Here is an 11049-nt window from a genome sequence, read left to right on the forward strand (position 1 = left end):
ACAGTTGGTGAACATCATGAAGACAGTAAAAATTAATTCATAAATACTGAGAGAGGAGAGAGTGGCCAAAAATGTAGTTGAGGAGAATGTGCTAGTCACCGTATTCGTGCAGCTTACAAGTTTGCCAGTGGTGGTTGAATGAGATGAGAGATTAGAGATTCTGAAAATCTGCCCTGTCATCATATGATGTTCTATTAATAACACTTCACGGGCTTCCCTGGTGGCGCAGTGGTTGAGAGTCCGCCTGCCGATGCAGGGGACACGGGTTCATGCCCCAGTCCAGGAAGATCCCACATGCCGTGGAGCGGCTGGGCCCGTGAGCCATGGCTGCTGAGCCTGTGCGTCCGGAGCCTGTGCTCTGCAAGGGGAGAGGCCACAACAGTGAGAGGACCGCATACCGCAAAACAAAAACAAAAAAAACACTTCACATACAAATTGTATGTTATAGTCTACAAAATGCACCCCAAACCACCCATCCATGGTCTCCTAAATTTTCCTCAGAATCCTGAGGGCTTGTCTGGGAAGTTATAATTAACTCCAATTTATAATTAATAAAAACGAGTGTTGTGAGAGATGTAGTGACAAAGCTAGTGAGGTACAGAGATCCTGAATGCAGTCCCTCTGACAGGCCACCTAATTCCCTTTGCATAACCTGCTTTGTTTCTGCTGCTTCTTTAACTCAGCCACTGGTCCTCAAACTTGGTTGCATCTTGAAATCATCTGGGAAGCTTTAAAAATACTGATGCTTGAGTCTTACTCCTTGAAATTTGGATTTAATTGGTGTGACAGGCAACCTGGACTTTGGGATTTTTGAAAGCTCCAAGATGATTCTAATGGAGCAAGGTTTGCGAACCCACTAATTAATTCTCTGATGATAAATGCTTCATTCAGAAAGGTAGCTGGGGATTCAGTGATCCCAGTATCAGCCAAAGTATCCCATTTCAAATCAGCTGGCTGAGTTGGTAGGGGAGGGTGGGTGGTCTGACTCGGGTAACTTTCTTAATTGTAGAGCTAATAAAAGTTAACTGGAGTTGATAAATAGCTCCCTTTTCTCATCTTCATATTATGCATTGGAGTATTTTCTCTTCACTTTTGTTACCAAGGAGTGCATATGGGCGTCAAGGAGGGTAGTTGGTGGATAATTACTGTCAGGCAGGACATATCAAAGAAAATGCCTCAGCCAGGGTAAACTAAGGTGAGTAAAAGCAGGTTCATAGCAACTGGGTGTTCTGAGTAAGAGTCAGCCAGAGAGGAAGAGCTGAGACAGCAAGGGGAGGTGAGTCAAGTGTAGAAACCAGGCTGGGCTGGAGGGAGTGGGGCGTGGTCCCACATGGAAAATGACATCTATGTAAAATTCCATGTGCTCTCAAAACTGGTCAGGGTGGGTGAACCAGTAGGGCGTGGACAGAACAAAGAAACTGTCCATAGCAGTGGCGGTGAGATGTCATCAGAGTCCGAGCTGGCATTGTCAGGTGCTCATGCAAGCAGTGAGGGGTCACTTTTAACATCTCTGCAGGAAGGGAGCCTTCTGCCCTCTAACTCTCCCGGGCTCTTCTCCCTTTTCAGATGACTTAGCACCAGGAAAGTCAGGTATTTGAATGGATTCTTTCAGAAAAGTATTTCTTACATCCTAGACTGATGCTCAAAATATGTTTCCCACCATAGGAAAAAAAAAAAAAACTGCTAGTGAAAGAAGAGTTGAAATAACCCTGTTGGAATAATATGCCAAGAACAAAGCAATTGGGAACTGAAAACCAACTGCTATATTGAACATAATCTCTATGGAGAAGGCATTATAAATTTCAAACCAACTTCCAAATAAACTGGTTTCCACTGCAGCAAGTTTCTTGAGAGCAGGGTCTGTGTCTTCATCATTGCATCCCTGGGGCTTAGCACAGAGCACACTAATGTTGAATTGTTCAAACATGGGCCCATTGTAAGTTGCAAACTGCATCTACTTAATACAGGAATAAGTAATGCCTCAAACATTTTCATGCACCCTTTTCCCTTCTCTCTTATTTTGATGTGAGGTAAATTGAAGACTGAGTGTTTTATTTATCAAATATAAATTGTAGTACTGGAAGGCAAGTCTAAAGACTTCTTGCCTTGCTGACATTCTAATTTGTGGATGGGAAGAGGTCTTCATCCACCTCCAGTCCAAGGTACCCATGAACATTAACCTGAGAATCTCCCTCCTATTTAGCTTACTGCTCCATTGGTCCTTGTACTGGTTTTGTCTGAGACAGATTGCCCATCACCTGATTTCCCTCTCTCCTTTTTCCTCACTGTGGTTTACCAAGATGCAGCCCTTTTTATCTGCTCACAGACGTGAACTTCTGAGTGCTGGTTTGTGATCAAGAAGCCACAAAGCTGTCATCTCCCTAAACATATTTTTATATTTTGCTTGATGTTGTCACTATAAGTAAGAGAAAGTATTGCTGGTGGCGTTTTTCATGTGTTGTGCTCTCTTTCTCTCTTCTTCTTTGTCCACGTCATCATCGCCAGGCCCCCAGAGCTGTATCACCACCCTGAAACGAATGGGGGAAAGCAACCAATGACATTAAAACGCAATATAAATAGAGGGAATAGGCAATTTTTAACTTGGGTTTATTAAAAAACTGTTCACATTCTGGTGGCTAGTCAAGGGGAGGGAACAAACAGAGGTTATTTGGCTGTCATTTCATTTGAACTATTACAGGGATCTAAGTGGCCTGGGGAAATAGTCCCACCGAGACCTCTCTGTCTTACAGACAGTTTAGTTTTTGTCTATGTCACTCATTTGGGAGAATACTGAGATACAAGGCATTTCTGTCAGTCTTAGAGAAATTATTCTGGGAACAGGACCTGTGAAGAGGATTGTGAGAATAATGAACATGGAGACTCGAATTCCTCATGTCTTCTAGAAATGGAAAGACAGGAAAAGATAGAAACACTCTGCCAGGTATTGTCATACACATGCCACTCTCTCTTACAGCAGGCAATGCCACCAAGCATCAAGGTGACCTTAGATCCTGAGAATGTGGAAGGAAGAGCTAGTCACACATTTAGCAGGCTACTTGGAAGCATGTGGAGCAGGGGTGGTCAGCGTGTCACACACGTGTTGCAGTCTCCCTTGTCATGCCCATGACCGACAGTGTAAACGAATGAAGACCTTCTCCCCCCACAACCCAAATTTAGCCTCGAAATCTATTTCAACTCAGAATGTCGGCTACATTAACCGTCTCCTGGTGACAGCATACCAGGAGAATCTACTTGCTATCGGTGATCTGGAGTGACCTGAAACACCTGCCTGTGAAGTCCGGTGGGAGGAAATGTGATCTGGGCTTTTGATTTAAGTTAGCAAGCACCTGCCCCCTCAACCTGAGCTTCCTGCTCGTACTCCAGGTACCGTCACACCCCTCACCATGATTGCCCCACGATGAGCATCTACAAATACATTTCTCTCACCATCGTATCCACTTAACTTTGCTTTCTATTCTACCCTGTTACCTCCTGCCTCCTTACTATCCAGGCAAGATCCCAGGGGGCTGCTTTGTGGAGGATGTGGCTGGAATGGAGTTGAAGATGATGATGAGGGAGATGGTACAGGTTTTCTCTTCATCTCTGTCTACCCTCAGATGTACAGTGTATCTCGAGATGTTCCATTCTGTTCATTGAGGTCTGCAACAGAGTCTCCAGATGCCTCCACTGGCGTTCTGTTCAGCTGCTATGATGCCCCTTTCTCATTTGTAGGTTATCTGGGAAATCACTGGGCTAATGATGACCATTATAATGATACCTATAAGTAATTTTCCCACAAATAAATTGCTAAGGCACTACAGAGATGACGCTTGAGCTTCATCATTTTTAGACAAAGCTCCCACGCCTGCTTTCATATCAAATGTAGCTGTAATACTGACTTCGGCATACTTTTTATGAAGCTTTCTGGTGCATTCTACCTCCTTCAATTCAAACAATATCACTGAAGTTTGGTAACAGTCTCTGAAAACTCATTTCTGAGGGCCATCGAATCATACTTGTCTACAGTCATGTAGATAAATTTCAACATTTATGATTTATGATTAAAAATTATTTTAATTATAAAACCTTTCAGTCATACTTATCTTCATAATGAGTGTTGTGTTTCTGGAGCTTGAGAGGTGTTTTCTGAGATTCTCATTCTTCAGAGGCTTCTTTCTTCCAAACGTGATTTTTATTTTATTTTTAACATCTTTATTGGAGTATAATTGCTTTACAATGGTGTGTTAGCTTCTGCTTTATAACAAAGTGAATCAGCTATACATATACGTATGTTCCCATATCTCTTCCCTCTTGCATCTCCCTCCCACCCTCCCTATCCCACCCCTCTAGGTGGTCACAGAGCACTGAACTGATCTCCCTGTGCTATGCAGCTGCTTTCCACTAGCTAACTATCTTACATTTGATAGTGTATATATGTCCATGCCACTCTCTCACTTTGTACCAGCTTACCCTTCCCAAATTGAGGAAAATGGTTCAACCTTCAGATCAGGCAGTTGCCTCAGAGTGAGTGGGGTTAGTGGCTGTTCTCAGCTGTGAGGAATTCTGAAATTCTTGCCCACCTCAAATGTGCCTCTTAAATTTCCAACTTTAAGTGTACCCCACTGAGTTAAGACAAGTCTCTTCTTCTTGCTGAGAGAAGTCACTCATGAAACAGTTATTGTTTTATTATCTTTTGTTGTAAAGCAGGATGGGAGGGAATGCTCATGCCTTGGAGATCTTGAATAAGACAGAAGCATTAGGCCTTTGGGTCACATCCTCCCCTGTAGCTGGAGTGGCTTTATAGACACTTTGGGGACGTCTTGAAGTCATGGGAGTCACCTTTTTCTTTGACCAGTTTTATGCTACCAGAACATTTTCACAAACTAGACTTCTAACGTAGCTATGGCCTTTGTGGCAGCTCAGCTCCTTAACTCATCACCCCCCTAACATCCTTCATTTGCCACCAAGTGCTAAGCTAGACCCCACCCCTGGTCTCCGCCAGCGTCCAGTTTTCCTTGGAAGCTACTTTTACGCCATCTCTTTTTTTCCCCATGGCCTTTATAGGCAGCAGTTCTCTTCCTATTTCATAGCTCATGGTCCCTGTTGGGATGCTCACTACATTCCCATCTTCTAGAAAAAGGACATCCTCTCAGCTTTCTCACAGCAGTGCTGACAAATGCAACTTGATGACATCAACATATTAAACCCCTCTCATTTTAAGTAGCCTGAGGGAAAGCATACAGAATATTGGCTCTGGCTTGAGCTACACAGAGCAGGGCAAGAGGCTCCCAGTGGACTAACTGATTCACATACATTTGTGAAAAACGCTTTGATGGTTTCAGAAACACTGGTAGGGTGGGAGAAGTGCAGGACCAGAAGAAGGTATGCTGAGGTTCTGAAGTAGGCAAGAGAGGCTAAATGAACCTGGTAGTGCCTTAAAGTTCATTTGTCCTCCCTAGGACTAGGTTGCTGATACCTGGGAATATTTGATTTACCACAGCTACATGATTTCTGTGGGTGTAGGATCAATTGTTCTTAGAAAATATGAGACTCCCATGAGCAGGTGAAGTCACTTTAATTTCTATAATTGTCCATAAGAAGATAATTTGGACAAAAGGTCTTGCAGGTTTATTTTAATAAGCCAATCAACTCAATACTATCTGAAGACCTATCTCTGTGAGTATAAATCTTGTTGATGTTTGGCTTCATAGAGGATGGCTGGATTTCCATATCTGCTTCTGCATTCAATCTGTTTTATGTTGTTTTTGCAGAAATATATGAAGAAATTCTGTGCTCAGACAGACATGTAGTTGGAAAAGTAAGGAGAATTCTGCCTTTCTAGATTATTGTAAAACGTACTCTTTTTTTTTGATGGTACACCAAAACTCAACAAGTAGTAGTTTCTTAAAGGCTAGCTGTGTGTGGAAGCTGAATCCATATCAATGGACTTTTCTTATTCTCTTCTGTTACAATCCATTAACTCATCTTGCACTTTGATGACTGTAGCTTTGTAGTATAGTCAAGTCAGGGAGCCTGATTCCTACAGCTCCATTTTCCTTTCTCATCATCTCGTACTTTGAATGGATCTTTTCACTATGCGTCATTCTGTAACATCAGGTATTGATAACTTGGAAAATATTGGTTCACTGAGTTACACAGATCTTTCAAATGTTCACGAATTTCATCATACAGTATCAAAAAATGACGTTTATTTGTAATACCACCAAACTCATTAGAAAAATATTTGGAAGCTGGCAAGCTCATGGAGATGGATACAGGTTTTCCAAAATTCAGATTTTCACTTGAAAGCCTGAATTTTATCACTGGCAAAAAATATCCTTGCAGTGATAGGTTTAATTCATTTTCATGATGTTTCCCAAATACCCAGATCTGAATAACCATAGTTTGTCTTTCTTTCATACTTCCAAGTAAAAATGGCATTCATGAATGAAATGAGTAGTTCAGCTTGCAACTCAAACAGTTGCACAAGTGCTTTGTTTCAGGATAACCACCGTCCTTCAGGGCGTGGCAGAAATGCAGTTTTTTATGCATACTTCCCATGTTATTTGTGATGGTTAATTCTGTGTGTCAACTTGGAGGGTGTTTTTGGATGACTTCACTCTTCCTCATCTCTCCTGAAAAGTAAGAAAAGCAAAGAGGTTTCTATAAACTGACAACCAAATGAACGATGTTAAAATCATTCCATAAGGCAATCCCTCCCTGCAACCCTTAGAGTAGCTGCGTGGGTACAAGTGCCTCTCCAGGTTTGATCTCTGTTGGTGCCACGGCCGGTAAGGGGTCAGCACCATCACTCACCCTACTCAGTTTGCTTCAACCCAGTGAGCCCTCTTTAAATAAGAGTACGCATGTCTGCAGTTCCAGACCTCATTTCATGCATCATTGATAGTTCATAAGAAACTATCGTATTCCAAAATATTTTTTAAAAAAATTGATGAGGTTGAGGTCGTTTATGGTTGTTGTGTATTCACATCAGGGAGAGGAACCCTTTAAGGAGAAGAATATGGTATTTTAATTTGCATAAAGGCAATAAAACTCTTTCAGCAGCAGTTTCCCCATATATAAAAAGTGAGAACATAGCACCTCAGTGACACAGACATCTGTTACTTAAACAGATGCCACCTTCTAAACTCACTCAAGCAACCCTCTGCTCCAACCAGAGACCCCTAAACCAAAATTCAATGTGCGGATAGAGCTTAAAAGGAGGACTTTGAATAATGATTGATTTTACTTCCCAGCTTTTTTATGAATTTGCTTTGACTTTTGTTTTCAATTTAGCAAAATCTCCATCATCTCTCTCAGTAATTCCTTGCTTCTGACTTAATCTCCACAGTCTGCAAAATCCAGTGCTTCTGTCTTAGGTTCATTGTGATTAACATGAGCCCTCCCGAGGACCGGATAGATCATGGTTTTTGTTTGTTTGTTTGTTTCTTCTTGCAAATGTACTTTAAAGACTTCACAGGGCAGGGCTGCTAGCATCATCTAAGAGAGAAATGAAACTTGGTTTCTTTTTTCTAAATAGCACAAAGAGTCCCAGACTGATTTTTACCAGTTAAGCAATACTTCCCCAGCCTGAGACTGATAAGCGCCTTCAGAAGTTAGGCTTACACTTCTAAACCAGCAGTTCATGAAAGGCATTACGAAAAACTATTATACTGCTATAATGGATGACAGCACAGTTGTATATGTTACACCTTGAAGTAAGCAGTAGGATTTTCAATCACCTGATAACCTTGAAACTGCTAAGGTATCAAATTGCTATCATGAATATTGTGCAGGAGCAGAAATAACTCAGGAAGGTGCCTTTGTGAATAATAGAAAACCGCAACATTTTTACCGAGAAAATGGATTTGAGGCACTGGTGTATTGACAAACTCTCCAATGGAAACCTAAGGTAGACATTACAAGTACATTTGCATTGGGCTGTGCATCAATCCATCATAAATTCCAACAGCATTGGGTTTGTAAGATCTAGTCAGTAAAAATTTATTAGCAAAGAATCATGTTGTTTGTTAAAACTTCAAGGATGAAGGACAAGGAGAGGCCAGTTATTTTAGAACCGGACACAAGAAACAAAAATATTCGTTTAGTATTTAAACTTTTCAATGTACTCTTAAATCTAATTCATTTCAATAGAGCATAGACAAGAAGAGATTTGCAAAGTGAGGATTTGCTTAATAGGCATTTAAAACAATTACTACCTGAAGGCATGGTAAAAATTAGACAGTAAATATTTATTACCTATCTCTTTTCTCTAAAATGCGTCGGTTTAATTTTTGCCAAGTCCCGGCTTTGTTCCTGAGCAGAGCACCCAGTGCTGGTCTGTGGCATTTCCAGACACCGGAGTCTCCTGAGAAGCTTCAAGAGCCATATGAAAACTCAGTGTCTGGAGTGATTCATCATCGTGTCAAATTGGCCAGCACTTTGTCACAGTGACTGACAATGGGAGAAACTTGGAAAGAATACAGAGATTCTCTGCTCACTGATAGTGTCTGCACTGTGGTTAGAGAAGAAAGCTTTGAGACTGTGAGGAGGATCTTAATTTTTCTCCAAAATTAATTTTGATGTTTTAACCCTTTGTAGGTCAAACCCCACCTAACATCTCCCATTGTGTCTTACTCAAAAGGAGGCATTTTCATTTAAAGTAGTTCCTGGAACTTGAAATCACCACACACTCTACAGCTTATTGGGTAGGGTGAACAATTTTTCACTACTGTTAAGCTAACTGTACCTGCTTTAGACAAGGCCACTGTATCCACTTGAAAAAGCTAAGTGAAGACAATCTTCAGTAAAAGATTGTCTGGACTGACTGGATGCTACTGATGGTGGTACCAATGCAACCTAAATTTACTCATGCTTAACCCTTTTCTTGGTGTCTGGAATCATTCTATCTATTCAATTTGGCAAAATCCTAAAAGGTTAATTATATTAATTGCTGATGTCAGGTAAACTGTTGCTGGATAAAGTATTGGAGAGCATGGGCGCTATTTGTAGAGGTCCTGAGACGCAAATGTAAATGACTTGATGCAAATCCATCCCTTCTCCCTTCTTTAGGAAATAAATGAAATAGAATCTTCCACTGATAGCAGATCAATAATGTCACCTTCTTATTAAAAAGAAGAAAAAGCTAAAAATGTATCCTATCCAAATAGTGTGATTCCAAGAGGAGTAAGTTATCACAGGGTAAACGATCGATCGATACTAGCATTTATTGAATTAAAAGCCAGAAATGATATCTCATTTATTCATAGGAACTCTATGAGAAACGAATTATCATCATCATTTTATAGATTAGAAAATGGAGACTTAGAGAAGGGTAAATACCTTCTGCAAGATTATGCAATTTGGAAATGGGGGAATTTGAATTTAAGTTTAAATATGCCAAATATTTTAAGTTCCAAGGATATTAGTCATCCCACCAGAGTATACAGAAGGATTTGAGGTGAGATCCATGAAAGATAAAATCAAGGAATAAAAATTAAAAAAAGAAGAAATTCAGTCAAATATCTATAAGAGGGATGGTCTCAGCCACATGCAAATCAATGAGGTTAGAACATGCTCTCTCACCATACACAAACATAAACTCAAAATGGCTTAAAGACTTAAATATAAGACATGATACCATAAAACTCCTAGAAGAGATCATAGGCAAAACATTCTCTGACATAAATTGTACCAATGTTTTCTTAGGTCAGTCTCCCAAGACAATAGAAATAAAAGCAAAACTAAACAGATGGGACCTAATCAAACTTATAAGCTTTTGCCCAGCAAAGGAAACCACAAACAAAATGAAAAGACAACCTACAGACTATGAGAAAATATTTGTGAATGATGTGACCGACAAGGGCTTAATTTCCAAAATATACTCATACAACTCAATAACAAAGAAACAACCCAATTGAAAAATGGGCAGAAGACCTAAATAGACATTTCTCCAAAGAGGACATCCAGATGGCCAATAGGCACATGAAAAGATGCTCATCATCACTAATTATTAGAGAAATGCAAATCAAAACTACAATGAGGTACTGCTTCACACTGGTCAGAATGGCCATCATTAAAAAGTCTACAAATAACAAATGCTGGAGAGGGTGTGGAGAAAAGGGAACAGTTCTACACTGTTGGTGAGAATGTAAGTTGGTGCAGCCACTATGGAAAACAGTATGGAGGTTCCTTAGATAACTAAAAATAGAGTAGCCATATGATCCAGCACTCCCACTCCTGGGCATATGCCTGGACAAAACTACAATTCAAAAAGATACATGCGCCCCATTGTTCATAGCAGCACTACTTACAATAGCCAAGACACGGAAGCAGCCTAAATGTCCACTGACAGATGAATGGATAAGGAAGATGTGGTATATATACCTAATGGAATACTACTCAACCATAAAAACGAATGAGATAATACCATTTGCAGCAACATGGATGGAACTAGAGATTATCATACTAAGTGAAGTAAGTCAGAAAGAGAATGACAAATACCATATGATATCACTTATATGTGGAATCTAAAGTATGACAAAAATGAACATATCTATGTCTCACAGATATAGAGAACAGACTTGTGGTTGCCAAGGGGAGGTCAGTGTGGGAGGGAAGGATTGGGAGCTTGGGATTAGCAGAGGTAAACTATTATATATAGAATGGATAAACAACAAGGTCCTTCTGTATAGCACAGGGAACTATACCCAATATCTTGTGGTAAACCATAATGGAAGAGAATATGAAAAAGAATGTATATATGTATAACTGAATCACTTTGCTGTAGAACAGAAGTTAACACAACATTGTAAATCAACTATATATCAATAAAATTTTTTTTAAAAAGAGGGAAGGTCTCAAAATGCAAATCTGATCATACGTCATTCCTCCCTCCCTCTCTCATCTCACCTAAAACTTCACTGCTCTTAAGATTAAAGCCAGACTCCTTATCATGATCAACAAAGCAACGTGTGATCTGGTGCATCCCTGCCTTCCAAACCTCCTCTTCCACTACCTCGTCCTTCTCTCCATTGCAGCCATGCTGGC

The 11049-nt window shown here is 40.4% G+C and overlaps 1 long non-coding RNA gene across 1 annotated transcript; it reads right to left on the reverse strand.

Moving 5' to 3' along the window:
• Window positions 1-3988: 3988 nt before the first annotated feature.
• Window positions 3989-8375, reverse strand: LOC109548369 (uncharacterized). The gene is made up of 3 exons (XR_002174447.3): window positions 8260-8375; window positions 6817-7500; window positions 3989-6635 (listed from the first exon to the last, which is right to left on the reverse strand). It is a non-coding gene; the product is annotated as an uncharacterized lncRNA (long non-coding RNA).
• Between the last annotated feature and the right edge of the window lie 2674 nt (window positions 8376-11049).

Source organism: Tursiops truncatus, chromosome 7 (assembly GCF_011762595.2).
Source record: "Tursiops truncatus isolate mTurTru1 chromosome 7, mTurTru1.mat.Y, whole genome shotgun sequence".
Classification (NCBI taxonomy): Eukaryota; Metazoa; Chordata; class Mammalia; order Artiodactyla; family Delphinidae; genus Tursiops; species Tursiops truncatus.